The following is a 15,107-nucleotide window of genomic DNA, read 5'->3' as shown; positions in this document are numbered from 1 at the left end:
AATCATGAGCTAAATTCAGCAGAAACTGAATGCAAGTCTGTGTATAGCTATGTGGACATTTGGACTATTCTGCTTTTACAAAAACCAGAGTTCCTCTATATGGACTTTTTTTTTTTTAAATTAAACCTTTATGCCTTAATATGTGTCAATGAATTTGTCTGTGATGGACAGATTAACCGGGAGTCTTATTTTAAGAATTAGGTTCTAAAATTGGTGCTTTAGTTAAGTGTGTGCACAATACAAGTCTAGTGAATGTGAGGTTGATACAGGACAGGTGGCCCCCAGACAGCTCAGCCGGGCGGGCTGGAGGACCTGCCGCCTTCGCCTTGGCAGTGGGTGTTGGTGCGGCGGCAGCCGGCAGAGGAACCAGTGGGCGGGAGCTTAGGCAAGGAGGGGGAGCCTCCCTCTCCCACCGGAGGCTCCAGTAGCCACAGGGACCAGACAACTGCTGGGGAGATACCCGCACCTTGGTGTCTGCTTCCCTTTAAGCCTATGACTAAATACGGAACCCCCATTTCCTATGCCTAGGTCAATTTCATGTAAGTTTCCTAGGCCTCAAATTGGTGAATGGACTGTGTCCTTACAGTAGTACATTCATTCACTTTGCCCCAGTGGAAGGGACTGGTTCATTCATTTCCTGGCCTCATGTAGAAAGAACCCACGCACCTATATATACCGTGAGACGGAGAGAGAGAGAGAGATGGAGAGAGGAAAACAGAGAGAGCTTTTCTCTCTCAACTTGGGTTTTCTCTCCCTACTGGGAACTTCAGTGTTTTTGCATTCTTTTCTGTAAATAAATTCTGTCTTACCACTGATCTGTGGTCCACAGATTTATTCTTCAAATCACCGAGAACCTAAAAGTCCGGTATCGAGGTTTTCTGGCTTTGCATCAGTGAGGCACAATTTCTTTAAAATCCGTGGATTGTCAGGTTTGGTTAACTATTGGGGCAGCACACAACATAGGGGTGTTCTCTAACGCACAGCACCACTTCTCAGAGAATTGACTCACTTATGAATGTGGGCCCGTGGAGCCATATTCACGTGGTCACCCTGCACGGTTTAGTGCTCAAGTGGATGCCAGGATGAAACACGTCTGACCAATCCGAGTCTTCATCACGGGATTCTGGAAATGGCTCTAATAAAATCTGAAATTCTCTTGTGTTCATTGAAGAGATATAAATTTGAGAGCTATGGTAAGTAATGTGTGAAAAGAAGCAGGAAAGAATGGGTTAAAGAAAGACCTGCAGAGATAGGCAGAGGAGACCGAGAGAGAAGTGAGAAATGAATGAAAGAGAGAGGAAACAAGAGAATGAGGAGAGGAGAGGAGAGAAGAGGATGGAAGAGACGAGATGAGAAGCGGAAATGGAATCCTGGGTTACTGGTAGCTAATTTCTGGTTCTAATCCTTGTGAAGCTTAAGCGAACCACATGAGTTTAGTTCATGTGAATATCCATGTGTTCTTTTAAGGTATGCTTGTGTTTTTGAAGTTAGCTAAATTCCTTTTATTCTCATACTTCATTTTCTCTCCTAAGGCATCACAAATGTGCCCGCTTCTAGCTATTTCTAGACAGAAATACTCAAGTGATTTCAATTCTCAACTCTTCTATTGACTTGAGTCTTGGTTTGTGGACTAGAACAGATCTTGGAAAGTCATCTTGCACATTCCCTTCCTTGTAATTAACACTGCATCTTGACTATTCCGGAAGGAACTATCCTATTTTTTGGTAAAATCCCAGTAATGGAATTCTATGTTGTTTCTCATTCATTCATTTTCCATGCAAAACAGTCCTCATCGGCTCGGCGCCTATAGCTCAACCTGCTAAGGCGCCAGCCACGTACACCTAAGGTGGCGGGTTCGAATCCCCGGCCCGGACCCGCCAAACAACAATGATGGCTGCAACCAAAAAATAGCCAGGCGTTGTGGCGGGCGCCTGTGGTCCCAGCTGCTTGGGAGGCGGAGGCAGGAGACTCGCTTGAGCCCAGGAGTTGGAGGTTGCTGTGAGCTGTAATGCCATGGCACTCTACCTAGGGGGACAGCTTGAGGCTCTGTCTCAAAAAAAAAAAAAAAAACAGTCCTCATAGCAAGGATGTATTACCTCCTATGGAACATAAATAATTCTGACTGTAAAGACTCATGTTTTTCAAGCTAAACCAGCCAGGGTGTAGAATCTGTTTACAAAAGAGTAATGGTATTTCTCTACATTCCCCACAATGCGGGGAATTCCAGCTTTGCTCAAAACTCTAACAAATAGTTCTGAGAGTCCCCAGGAAGTTCTTTCTGTGTTCTATGAATTAGTCCTTTCTGCTTTGAAGTAGCATTTGGCATTTTCTTTCTATCTCTGGCTTCCTACAGCAATGGCTGCCATCAAGGCAGAAGAAACATACCCCTCCCCACCCAGCCAGAACTGTCTCGGAAAACTGAAGCTCAATCTGATGTTTCTTCCCAATGCTTTGGATATCTCTCAAATATCTTAGTAAAATATCATTCCCTGCTTTTTCTTGCTCATTTCTTGGCAGGACCTTCTTCCCAGAGTTCTAGACCCTGGCTTTGACCAAGAATAGCCTGAGTGATAGAGATGGTATTTTGAGTGACGGACATACTATTTTGAGTGATAAACATGATGTATAGATTTTTTTGAGCTACTCGTTACCTTTGACACAGCTCAGGTTATACTTAGAACTGTCTTTCACCCTCAGTTCTCCCTCCACTTAGCAAGTTCTTCCCCTGAAGGCTCCTTGGTCTGTGTACAGACTCGTGACTTGGGTGCCCATTCTTCATCAGACAAACTCAGGTGTGTTCAGATGTTAGAGTCCATATCACTGGCTTAAGCCGGAATCCTAGATACGTATCCAGATAAACAAACAATCCTGCGTAGGGCACGGAGCCACTTTTAGTAATAAAGAATAGGACATGCACCTGCACTTGTGCCCACCTGTCTTTTATTTAGGCTCTGGCTTTATGAAGCTATTACACCATTTTCCACATTTGACCGGCAGCCTCACCAAATCTGTGAAATTACAAATCATACTTTTGGTATATTCTTCATAGGAATGCCAAAGAGGTAAACCACTATAGGCCTAGATGCTTGAGGGTATTTCTACGCCCAGATGCCTGCCATTGTCTCCAGCAAGCTCCCAGTTAAAGCATCTAACAACTGCCCGGCACATTTTTATTGAGTTGAGCTAAGTGTCCTGGGTGCAGTCACCCTCAGACCTGACTTCAATCTGTAAGTTATTTGATGAGTCTTCTTAATAGGTTTATCATTGTCTTCTCCTTTCTCTTTGTGAAATAATCCTTGTTCTAGTTTTCTCTCTTAGGTTTTGTTTGCGGCCTTTAATCATCTCTGTGGCTGCTCTCTGAAGAGTGCCCATGTTCTCCATGTCCCCCTGTTGTGTGTGAAGCACAAATACTAAAGGCTGCTTTCTGGCTCTCCAGCTGGTGCTGAGCTTACGAGCCTTTTAGGGACTTAACACTAACAGTTTGCCTCTTCATTTTATGGGCACCCCAGTTAGGGATTTCTCTGTCCCTTACAAAGCTTCTCCTGTTCCAAACTCGCTCTGGGAATGTCCCTCCACGATCCCTTTCCAGCTTCCCTTTCCTGTTTGCTCACCTCCTTTGCTCATCTTGGAGGCTGTGCAATCCCAGATTAACCACAAGCAGAGAAGAGTGGATGACAGCTCAAAAGCCAGAGGAAACAGGTCTCCTTAGGAGAAGGCAGGCCAAGTCTTCCTGCCCTCCTGTTTGCCATCTACCTTGCTCATGGATCTCCCGCCCCTGAGGCCCTGACTGCCTGTGTCCTCCATAGCCATAGTGAATCAGGATCTCCGGAGCAGCCCAGCCTGTGCTTGGTCAGGAATGACCCCGGCTCTGAAGGGTTAAGGCTGGAGGAGCCCTGATGGACAGAGAGGATTATCAGTTATCATTTGGAGAGCCCAGCAAGGCTTCCTCCCCTGTCCCCTGCATGCCCCTTACACGTGATCTCTGGCCATAGCTACGGGAAGGAGGAGGAAAAAAAAAAGGAAAAAAGTTTACAAAATAATTTAGAAAGTCCTTGTAAATACTTGCGTTTTCGTTTAGCAGCATGAATCCTCAGAGGCAGCAGCCAACTGAGAGTTGAGTGGGAAAGAAAACAGCAATCCTGGATGCTGGAACTGTCCTTTTTTTTTGGCAGGGGAAGGGATTAAATAAAATCTTTTGGGGGAGGGCTCAGCTCTGGGCTTTCATGGCTAAAATACTGAAGATCAACTCCATGTGTGTGACCCAACTGTCCTGGAAGCTTCAAATTGGAAGAAACTGCAAACTTTAAGTTGTGTCTTTAGCTGCAGCCAAGTAAGAAAAATGAGGTGGGGGGAGTCACGAGATGGGGACCGAGTCCCAGATGGGGGTGGTGATGCGTAGGGGTGAATGCTGCTGGGGATAAGGCGGAAGGGAGCTATGTCTTTAAGTCTGTCCTATGGTTATACATATTTTTTTTTTCTTCTATGAATGGGTTTTGCTGTAAATTATAGCTTTGCCCGTGGTCTCTTGGGTCAAAAGAAATAGTCTCTAAACAGAAAACAGCTCTGATTGGTGACTTTCCTTCTTCCCTCCCCAACCCCCTTCCTAATTGAAACCAAATGTGCAATATATTGGATGCTGGGATCCCTGGCCCTCTCCCAGGAATCCTCAGAATGTGAGGTTTCTCTCAAAGGCGTCTTGCATCAGCCTGTGGATGTACTGCCTACCACCGGACTCCTTCCCCGGCAAAGTGGAAAAAGAAGCGTTTCACTACAAATTCTTCTTTTTGGGTTGGGGAACGCAGTGGATTATAGCTCTGTTTGCTTCTTTCCCAAACTGTGCACCCCTGGATGAAAGTAAGTTATGTGGGTCTTTTTTCTTTCATTTTTTTCTTTTTTTCTGTTTCGAAAACGAAAGCTTGGAATGGACTTCTTTAGTGTCTGAGAAGAAGTTTTCAGGAGACAGAAGGGGGTTTCAACTCAGGGAAGGGAGGGAAGGGAACTGGGTACCTCAGACTCAAGAAATCAGATCCCACATTTGGGGGGCAGTCTGGATTTACGTTATGGAGGGAAGAACTCAGAGCACTGATAACCAAAGAAGGATGAAACAAAGTAAATGAGTCCACAGCAGCAGCCAGATACAATAAACAGTTAGCAGAGTTGAAATTGTTGGCAGGCAAGACGGGCCGATCGCAGAGCTAGTCTCAGGATGGAGACACGGGAGCAGGGGAGCTAAGGTTTGGGGCATTTCTCAGCGGTGGTTAAGGGTGCTGAGTTTTGGAGACAAGGTAGACGAAGCACTTTCCGCTTTTCAGGGCAGTTGCTGATTTAATTGGGAGCAGGGTGCCTCTGGACGAGGGGTGGCCCCGGGGTTTGGGGTGTCTGGGCGCGGGGCCGGGTATCTGGAGGGTTTTTCAGTTGGTGACGATGAAACACAGTTTCCTAGACTCGTCTCTTTGCGGGCTCCGGTGCCTTCTCCTTTGTTACCAAATGACTTGATACCAGTTTTCAGTTGGGACCTCGGTTTTCAGTTGGGAACCTGGCCTAGGTTCAAAAGTCTCATCCAAAGAGAAAGAGAAGTTTTTCCGAGCGGCTGAAACTCCCAGGCCAGCAGCCATTTGAGGCGAGCGCTCTTGCTGCTCAAGCCAGTGGCCGCCCAGCACCATTTTGCCTTCTGCATCCTTTCTGCAGAGGAAACCGGGTTAGAGTCCGGAGCAGGCCTGGGACGGCCATCCGACCCCCGCCTCTCACAGATGTCAAAAATGACAGTAAGGGGACGAACGCGTTCAGGGTCTCACCGCACAGCGGTAGCAGGACCAAGAATGCGATCAAGGTTCTCTCCGTGGCTGATCCAGTGTTTTTTCCACCCCATACCTCTCCTTCCACGTTCCATTTAAAAGTTATTCTGGCTGAGACAATAGGGACAGTTTAGTTAACAAGTTACCTCGGGACATTGGTGTGCAGGACAGAAGAGCGAAATGGTGGCTCGTCAGCTAATGGTATCTGTGGTTATATTTGGGGATGTGTGTGTAAAAAGGGAGTGACATTTGAATACTCACTGTGCACCGGGCATCCTGCTCAGAGCGTTACACGTGTGATTGGATTAGATTCTCACAGCTCTGTAAAGCTCTATTTCTATCCCTGGATAGGTGGGAATACTGAGGCTTAGAAAAGGGAAATGAATTGTATAGAAAATGCAACTGATACATTAGAAACACATGGTAGTCTGACTCTAAGACCTATGCTCAGAATCACTATTGGATGATCCCCCACACCCACCCCAGGACCCTGTTCCAGGTGCACTTGATTACTTTTGGAGTCAAAGTCTGCATTTCACTCGGTGACCGGGAGGTGAAGGTGTGGGTTTAGGGGAGCAGTGTGGATTCTCCCTTGGAGGCCACTTCTGTGCTGGGATGAGCATTTATCTGAATACCAGATACAGGCTAATTTCTTTACTTTTGTTATGCAAAGAGCCTGGGGTTTGGGGTCAGAAGACCTGGATAAGTTCTTTTACTGCTCAGCAAAGTCGCTTTACCTTTCTGCGCCTTGTCTTCTGTGTTTATGAACTGGGAGTAATAGCAATGCTTTTCGGTATTATTGTTGCAAGTGACACTGCACCTGAATGTGTTCTGAAAGCTATGCAAGGCTTAACGGTGTCACCTCTTACAACAGATATGGTGGCTAAACACCACGAGGTCACGCGACAGCGTCTGCCATGCTGGGTCTGGCCGTTGGTGCTGGGGCCGGCCAGCGGAGGGCTCCGGGGTTTGGCTGTGTGTGAAACTCTGATGCGGGGGCCTCAGTTTTAGATCCCATTTCCTTTGCTTGGAAACAGTCCCTCCTCCTGGGGAATACTCCCACGTGTTCTATCTGAAACTTCCTCTGGTGGGCTGCTTTGTCCACGATTCCTCACCCCAAGCCGCGGAGTCTGAAGGACACTGTGCTGGTTTAAGCACCTCCCTGCGTATAGTCAAGACCAGTCCACTGGTTTCTTCTCTAAGGAGCCTGACATCTGAGGATTTCATATCTAGCTGAGGACAGATCCTTGATGCCCTTCTTGTTGTTGGTGGACATCTCTCCTCTCATCTTTTACTGACCTTCCCCAGTCTGTGTCGGTGTCAGGAGGTGTGCTGCTACCCCGGTGTGGGGGCAAGGGCCAACTTGCAGTGGGGAGATGCCCCTCCTTCCTGGCTACGACCTATTTGCTTTATAAACCCCAAAGCTAAGGGAGGTGGATAAGGCATTTCCAGAGTGCCTCCTTAGCTGTGTCCGTGTCCACACGCAGAGTGGGAATGGTGGCCCTTGGAGCCTCCCCACCTCCCCATTCCCCTTCCCCTCTCTGTGAACTCACTGTCTTCTCCCCTTCTTCCAGAGTCCAATGAATTCTCTGTCCCATGTAATGAGTTGAGTTCAAACCTTTCCATGTATTTGTATTTTTAAAAGATGCACTAAAAAACGAGAGTGGCCATCCCCCATTATGTTAATGTCATACTACTTTAAGTTACCACTAGCCCTCAGACATCCTTCTCGAGTTCCCTTACAAGATCCTCTCGGGCACTTCACGTGCTTGCCAGGCACCTCGAGATGCACACCCGTCTCACAGGCATCCAGAAAGCAAACACCTGTCTAAAAACAGACCCACAGACATGCTGACAGTGTCCCACCAGCTCACAGAAACGGTGACCTGTCCGCAGCACAGACACACTAGATTCTTTATACCTTTTCCCTGTAGGAAGCTGTCAAAGTATGAACAGTGACTGCTCAGTCCAGAAATGTGCCCAACATCTGTAGGCATTCCAGAGCTTCTTTGAATTCAGCAACCGTTCATAAGGAGGACTGCTTCCCAGTTAATTAGGAAGTAAAGGTAGACTTTAGGGATTTCCAGACCAATGAATCAGAATATCTAAGGATGGGGATTTGGGAGTCACTACTTTGAAGTGTCCCCCAGGTGGTTCTAATGTGAACGGGGTTCAGTGCCTCTGCTGATACATCTCCAAGCATGTTGCTTTAGGCAATTCAATTCTATTCCATTTTACTAATATTATTCAACAAGTGTTAATGTGCACTGTGCTTAAGAATTTTTAATAACATAGCCTAATAAAGGAAATGAGATCTCCAGATACCAGTTTAGGGATATTCACTGGAATACCAGTTACCTAATGGCTAAAGCAATAGGCCATTTAATTGTCTCTGTATACATTTAAGTCATTAAGGTTGAGTCTACATTAAGTTTTGATTTCTATCCTTACTGTTTTGCATAAAGCTATTGATGTCTCCTAATTTTGTAATTCTTCAAGCAAAGGAGGATCCTGGCATTTGGCAAATTATATGATTATTAACTAGAATCTGACTTTGGCTTTTACGAGCTGAAGAAGGTCAGTTTTGAGTCAACTCAAGAATTACAAAGGCCTGGGAAGGCAATGAAAGGCAGAGAAGTTCTAAACAGGGGCTTAGATTTACTCCGTAGCTCCTGGCTTCAGCTGGGCTTCTCCTGAAGATTGGGCATTGCCTGGAATGGAGCCACTTATTTGATCTGCTTGTGGCTTATGTTTTTTTGTTTTTGTGTTTTTTTTTTTTTTTTTGAGACAGAGTCTTACTATGTCACCCTTGGTATAGAGTACTGTAGCATCACAGCAACCTCCAACTCTTGGGCTTAAGTGATTCTCTTGCCTCAGCCTCCCAAGTAGCTGGGACTACAGGTGCCTGCCACAATACCTGACTATTTTTTGTTGCAGTTGTCATTGTTGTTTAGCTGGCCCAGGCCGATTTTGAACCCACCAGCCTCGGTGGATGTGGCTGGCACTGTAACCACTGTGCTACAGGTGATCTTGGTGAGATCACTAAGAAATCTTTAAGAAGCGCTTTGGACCTGCTGCTCAGAGGTTAATGCTGCTTAGCCTCCTGCAGTGTGAGTGAGAGGGGAGAGGCTGTGTGATGAGTAGAACTTCATATGTGTAATGTGGGGAGAAGAACACACAGTGAAGTTCCTGGATTTTTGACTCCAGAAGAGTCTTTTAACTTCATTTGGCCTTAATTTTCTCATCTCTCTCCCTCATGAATTTTATCCCCTCTTTTTCGGGGTAGAGAAGCTAATGTACAAGAAGCTAGAAAGCACCAGATGGTAGGTGGGGATGCCTCAGGGTTTACTTCATAGGTAGCCAATCCACCAAACTTTAGTGTAATGCAAGATTATCTCTAGGATCTTAATGGTGTGGGCAGCCAAAATAAATCGAGATGGGAGATGGATTAAAAACGAGGACAAATGTCTAGTGGGATTTATTTTTTGCAGTTTTTCTTTTTTAATTTTGAATACTTATGAATTTGGAAGGCATGAGACAATAAAAATCTCAGCAAACTCTTGCATCTAAGATCGTTTCTTGCTGATTTTTTTCTTTGAAATGGTGCCAATTTTTTAAAAATCACAGGGTGTACTTGTTATCCACTATGAGTTTTATACCACGCTAGTGGACTGTGTCATAATTTTGTTCTTTTAAATTCATTTATTCATCCTACAGCAAGTAATTATTAGGTGCCTCCTGTCTGCCAGGCACTGGCAGGTTTTAGTGATTAATAAGACCAACCAGCTTATGGACACTTAGGAGCATTCATTGCTTTAGACAGTTATTAGTTCAGGATCTGTGATGTATAATATGAATTTGACTGGACAAACTTGATGTAGAAAATTGGGATCCAGGTTTGGGCTAATGAGATTTTGCTTTATGAAGGTTGCTGAACTGTAATGTAGAAATCGTTCTTGTGATTGTCAGGAGAGCCAAGTGTTGCATACAAAATAAGATTCCAAATTTTCATTCTTTTTTTTAAGTTTTAAAAATTAATAGATTTTATGTTTTGCAGAACCTTTAACTGTATAGAAGAATTGAAAACAGAATGTATTTTCTCTACCAGTTGCACACGATTTCCCTATTAGTATCATCTTGTATTAGTATTAGATTTTATTTGCTGTTAATTACTCAATATGTATTTATTAAATATCCATTGTATACCCTCCACTAGGTATTTTGGAGGTAGAAAAGAATAAAGCACATATTTGCCTCTTCAATTGTTTATAATATTGTTTATCCACAGTGTGGGGTCTCTAATTCATTAAAAATTTTACTGTGAACTAAGTGCATACCTAATTCAGTGCTGGGACTTAGTATAATATGTGGACATAGTGGACATCCAATAAATACCCGCTGAACACATGAACAAATCAAAATGAGGGCCCTAGAAATAAAAATCATAATCCTCGTCCTTAGGAACTTTGGAGACAATAGACATGTACAAAAGTAACTAGACAAAATTTCCAAAATACACAAATATTACCAAATCTCTGATAAAGGAAATGTCGGTACAGACAGGTATAAAGTCATCACCAATAGTCCCATCTTCTTAATTGGGATTGTATTCTTTATTGTCACAGTAGTCTTTGTGGCCATGGTCTTCATCATTATCATCATAATTGTAGCTATCATTCTATGTTTAAATCCGAGCATTAAAAAACAAACTCCCACATCCCCCTGGTAAGGGTGGAGAAGTGGTACGTGTGTGTGCGTGCATGTGGTAATGGCCATTTTAAAGTATTAGAACACCAATACATGCCCCTTGCCTTGCTCACCAGAACTAAAATAAATTACTATTTGGGCTTCATAGGAGAAAAATCACACCCTGAAAAAGTCCTCATGAGAATTATAACTATAAATGTGTTGCAGTACTATAACTCTCAGAGGCATATCAGAGTTAGTGGTTAGTGGGTTTGGTGAAGGCTTCAAAGCTGCTAGCAGTTGTCCTTCATGAGGTACCCTCTTGAAATTCAGGGGGACAAATTGATCTAAAGAAGAGCGTAGTGGGAGCTAAACTCACTCAAGTACAGCTACCTGCTTCTCAGGCACAGGCACTTCTTTTTTTAGCATGTATAATTATGCTGAGTTTTAACTTTGACATAAAAGTGCAAAAATATTTTATCGAAGGGATTTAAAAATAAATGCTAACATCAATCAAAATCTTAGAAAATTCATCTGTGGATATTGGCGAATTGATCCTGATGTTTACATGGAGAGGCAAAAGCCCAGACTAGCCAACTCAAAAATTGAAGGAGAAGAGCAAAGTCAGGGCATTGGCTCCACTTGACTCTAAGACTTACAAGTTCTGGCAATGAACACAGCGTGGTGTTGGTGAAGAAACAGAACAATGAAATGGAATGGAGAATATAAACAGGCCCACATGCATTCAGTTAACTGAACTTTGACACAGGAGCAAAAGCAATACGATAGGAAAAACCCATTTGTGTTTTGAACAAATGGTGCTGGAACAACTGGACATGGACGAGCAAAAATAATTTAAACACGGACTTCACATGCCTCTCAAAAATTAAAATAGATCACAGACGTAAATGTAAACGTAAACCCACAAAACTTACAGAAGATACAACATAGGAGAAAATCTGGGTTAGCTTGGGTATAATGATAACTTTTTAGATTATTTTATAACACCAAAACACCATCCATGATGAAAATAAATGATAAGCTGGACTTTATTAAAATTAAATTTTTTTTGGTTCTGAGACAGGTAATGTCAGGAGAATGAGAATACAAGCTACAGGCTGAGAGAAAATACAGCTTATGATGGTTTGACTCACAATTTTTTAACTTTATGATGGTGCAAAAGTGATATACATTCAGTAGAGGCTGTACTTGAACTTTTAAATTTCAATCAGCAAAACTATGGAGAGGGTAAAAACATTGGTGACTGCCAGGGACTAGGGTGAGGGAGGGATGCAGAGGCAGAGCACAGGGGACTTTTAGGGCAGCGAGGCCACCCTTGTATGATATGATAGTGCAGTGGTTCTCAACCTTCCTAATGCTGTGGCCCTTTAATACAGCTCCTGTGGGTCGTGACCCACAGGTTGAGAACTGCTGTGATAGTGGATACATGTTGTTATCCATTTGTCAAAACTCATAGGATGTACACCACCAAGAGTGAACTCTGACATCAACTATGGACTTTGAGTGAGCGACAATGATGTTTCAACATATCTTTATGGATTGTGTGACATGCATCGCTCTGGTGAGGGACACCACTGGTGAGGGAGGTTGTATGTACATGGGGACAGGGTATATATGGGAACAATCTGTATTTTCTGCCTAGTTTTGCTATAAACTTAGAACTGCTCAAAAAAAAAAATAAAGTTTACTTAAAAATATTCTCCCCTATAATTTATCCTATTTGGGTACAGGTGAATTTGTCTAAAGGTTGAACATAAATGTCTTAACATAACAATTATGAGAAAGACATGATGGCTATGTTAGCCACTTGGAGGACAGTTTTCCAAACTGCATATAGAAGTAACACACTGTATCCTATGAGAGAATTAATGTACACCATTATGATCTAATAAAAAACAAATAAAAAAAATATTCTCCCCTAAATGCCCAGATTCTAACACTTTGATTTCATCTTGGCTACTTCTTCCTTATTTGAAGGCAGACATTATAATATGGTTATAGTCATGAGAATTTGTATTTTAAAATGATTAATGTTTTTTAGATAAATTTCACTATTGTATTCTACACTTGAAGAATATTATTTTATTTAATAAGGCTACCTGATATAGAGTGTTAACATTATTTAGCAAGAGTAATTTAACAGACTAGCAGCAGATTTGTGGGAAATGTTTTTGTCATGTCGTTCAAATTATAGTAACTATCATTTAAGGGTAGTCATTTAAGTTGTTTTAACTACAACAACATACAGATATCCTCACTTGAAATTATGGTTTGGCAATAAAAGTGATGGGCCAAGGGCAAACAGAGTGAAATTCTGACTGTATACAACTATATGTTGTTAACTGATCTGTACTTAAATTTTGTCCATATAAAATCTCTGTTATCTGGTTCAAGGATGCTGATCACTGTCCTATACCAGCATCACCCCCATCTTCACTTTCATGGCTAAATCTTGGGATGTTATAGTCTTCACTCTAGTTATTGCCCTAACTCTGTACTCTCTAAATACCCTCCTTTCTCCTCTCCTTCTAGCCTAACACCACTCTTCTTTAAGAAGCCAGAGTAAGTTTCAGATCCTCCATCCAACCCAGATCTTTCTTATTTTTTATAATCCCAATTCTTTTGGTCATCATCACCCAGTTTAGCAAGCACCATGTTTTAGGTGATCTCTCTAACTCACCGTACAGCGTAACCTGTGAGTACGTACCAAGCAGTCAATATATGTCATATTAAGGACTAATTTTATATGCCTAGCACAGTGCTTATTTGTTGTTGGGCCGATTCTTAAAGGGGAGTAAATGAAGCCTTTGAGGATTTAAAGGAGCGCGATACATTTCAATTAACTGGTTATGTGGTAAGATCAGTCTCAGAAGAGCCAGGTCATGGAGAAATGGTTTAAGCACTGTGCTTGCTATTGGAAGTATTGGGTTCAAATCTTGGTTCTCGTAAATTGTGAACGTTGAAAAAGACACTAGTGTCTTCACGAGTACAAACGTGGAGGAACAGAGAAGCTACAGGTGAAGACTCGATTCTTGTTGGGTACATAATATACACAGGGACATTATGTTTTATTTTGGCAATAAATAGAAGAACGTTATTCTAAGAGGGCATCAGAGCATGCCCAGACTTGGCTTCTCCAGCTTTGACCGTGGGCAGAGCTGATGGCTTTCTATTGATGATGTAGACAGGCTTACCTGTCACCTTTCCCTTTCATACTGGGTGCTCGCTCTTCCCTTCATTTAAAAAAAAAAGCTTTACAGTGGCTCACGCCTGTAACCCTAGCACTCTGGGAGGCCGAGGTGGGTGGATTGCTTGAGCTCACAAATTTGAGACCAACCTGCACCATCTCTACTAAAAATAGAAAAAAACTGAGGCAAGAAGATCGCTGGAGCCCAAGAGTTGGAGGTTGCTGTGAGCTGTGACAGTATGGCACTCTACCTAGGGCCACAGCTTGAGACGCTGTGTCAAAAAAAATATATTTTTTTTTTATAAAACACTTGTATTTGAATGTTCAACGTCATGTAAAAAACAAATTAACTGTTGCTTAATGGAATGGTTGGAGGTGAAAAACTTTCTAAGCTTTTTGTTCAGTCATCCATTACCAAAGGGGGATCAAGGTTGGATGTCAAGCTAGGATGTAAATTCTGAACCTAGATGCTTCCCTCCAAGGAGCGTGAATGTTACTTTCTAATCCTTTTGCTGTAGTTTTAGTGGCAAACTTTGTTTTTGCAACTTAAAAGATGATCATGGTCTTCTATTATCTCTCCTTCACAACTTCCTGAAGCCTACTCACGTGTTTCCTTTCCATGACTTAAGGTGCTGGCTCCTGCCCCTTTCCTTGATCTGCAGGCATCTACATACCCCATCCATGTAACAGCTTCCCTGTGACTTTCCCAGAGCTGCAGGACGTGCTACCTCTTGGCTGCCAGGTGCTTCTCATCTTTGTTTTCCAATCGATTGAGTACTGGCCAACAGTGTGTTCTCCCAAAGACGCTCAGCATGTCTGCTGTTATCCTAGCTGCAAATGCAAACTTCAGGGACTGAGTTTTCAGAAGATTTTTCCTCTAACAGCTTCATGCTTTAGGCAGAAGTCATCTGGGAGAGGAGAGGAGTATTGAAACAGGGCGGAAGACCTAATTCCTGACTTACTAAGGCCTATGAATATTGAAAGAAATCTATTTTTAGAACAAAGCCCTCACTTGGGTTAGGTAGGGTTAGGGCCAGAAGAAGTCTAGGGCAAAAATTTCTTGGCAGTTACATAGGAAAAACGGAGTCTAGCACATCTAGACTGGCTCCGTGTTTGTTATCTGTATGTCACAGATGAGATCTGGTTTCAAGTGAGATGAAGCATGTGAAAACCCTGGCTACGCTTACTACACTGCCTTACACAGGAGTGTTTAGGGTTCTAGGAGAGGTACCTCCAATTTCTTTTAGTAATAAGTTGATATTTGGTGTTCCAAAAAAAGTATTGATGTTGTCATAATGAGAAAAATTGGAATTCTATTGAATATTCTTATGCTTAATGCTACTTTTAGCTTATTATTATTTTTGAAACAGAGTCTCACTTTGTTGCCCTCGGTAGAGTGCTGTGGTGTTACAGCTCAC

At 42.9% G+C, this 15,107-nt stretch overlaps 1 protein-coding gene across 1 annotated transcript in view; it reads left to right on the top strand.

Moving 5' to 3' along the window:
- The first annotated feature begins 4,758 nt into the window (after positions 1 to 4,758).
- The window catches only part of DDR2 (discoidin domain receptor tyrosine kinase 2), a 152,198-nt gene continuing 141,849 nt past the window's right edge, over positions 4,759 to 15,107 (top strand). The window contains exon 1 of the mRNA XM_012802614.2: positions 4,759 to 4,854. The gene's annotated coding sequence lies outside the window, so the exon portion shown is untranslated. The remainder of the gene's footprint in view (positions 4,855 to 15,107) is intronic.

The sequence above is a fragment of the Otolemur garnettii genome, unplaced genomic scaffold (genome assembly GCF_000181295.1).
Source record: "Otolemur garnettii isolate 467f Iridium unplaced genomic scaffold, OtoGar3 scaffold00016, whole genome shotgun sequence".
Classification (NCBI taxonomy): domain Eukaryota; kingdom Metazoa; phylum Chordata; class Mammalia; order Primates; family Galagidae; genus Otolemur; species Otolemur garnettii.
This window is presented reverse-complemented; position numbering and strand designations above follow the sequence as displayed.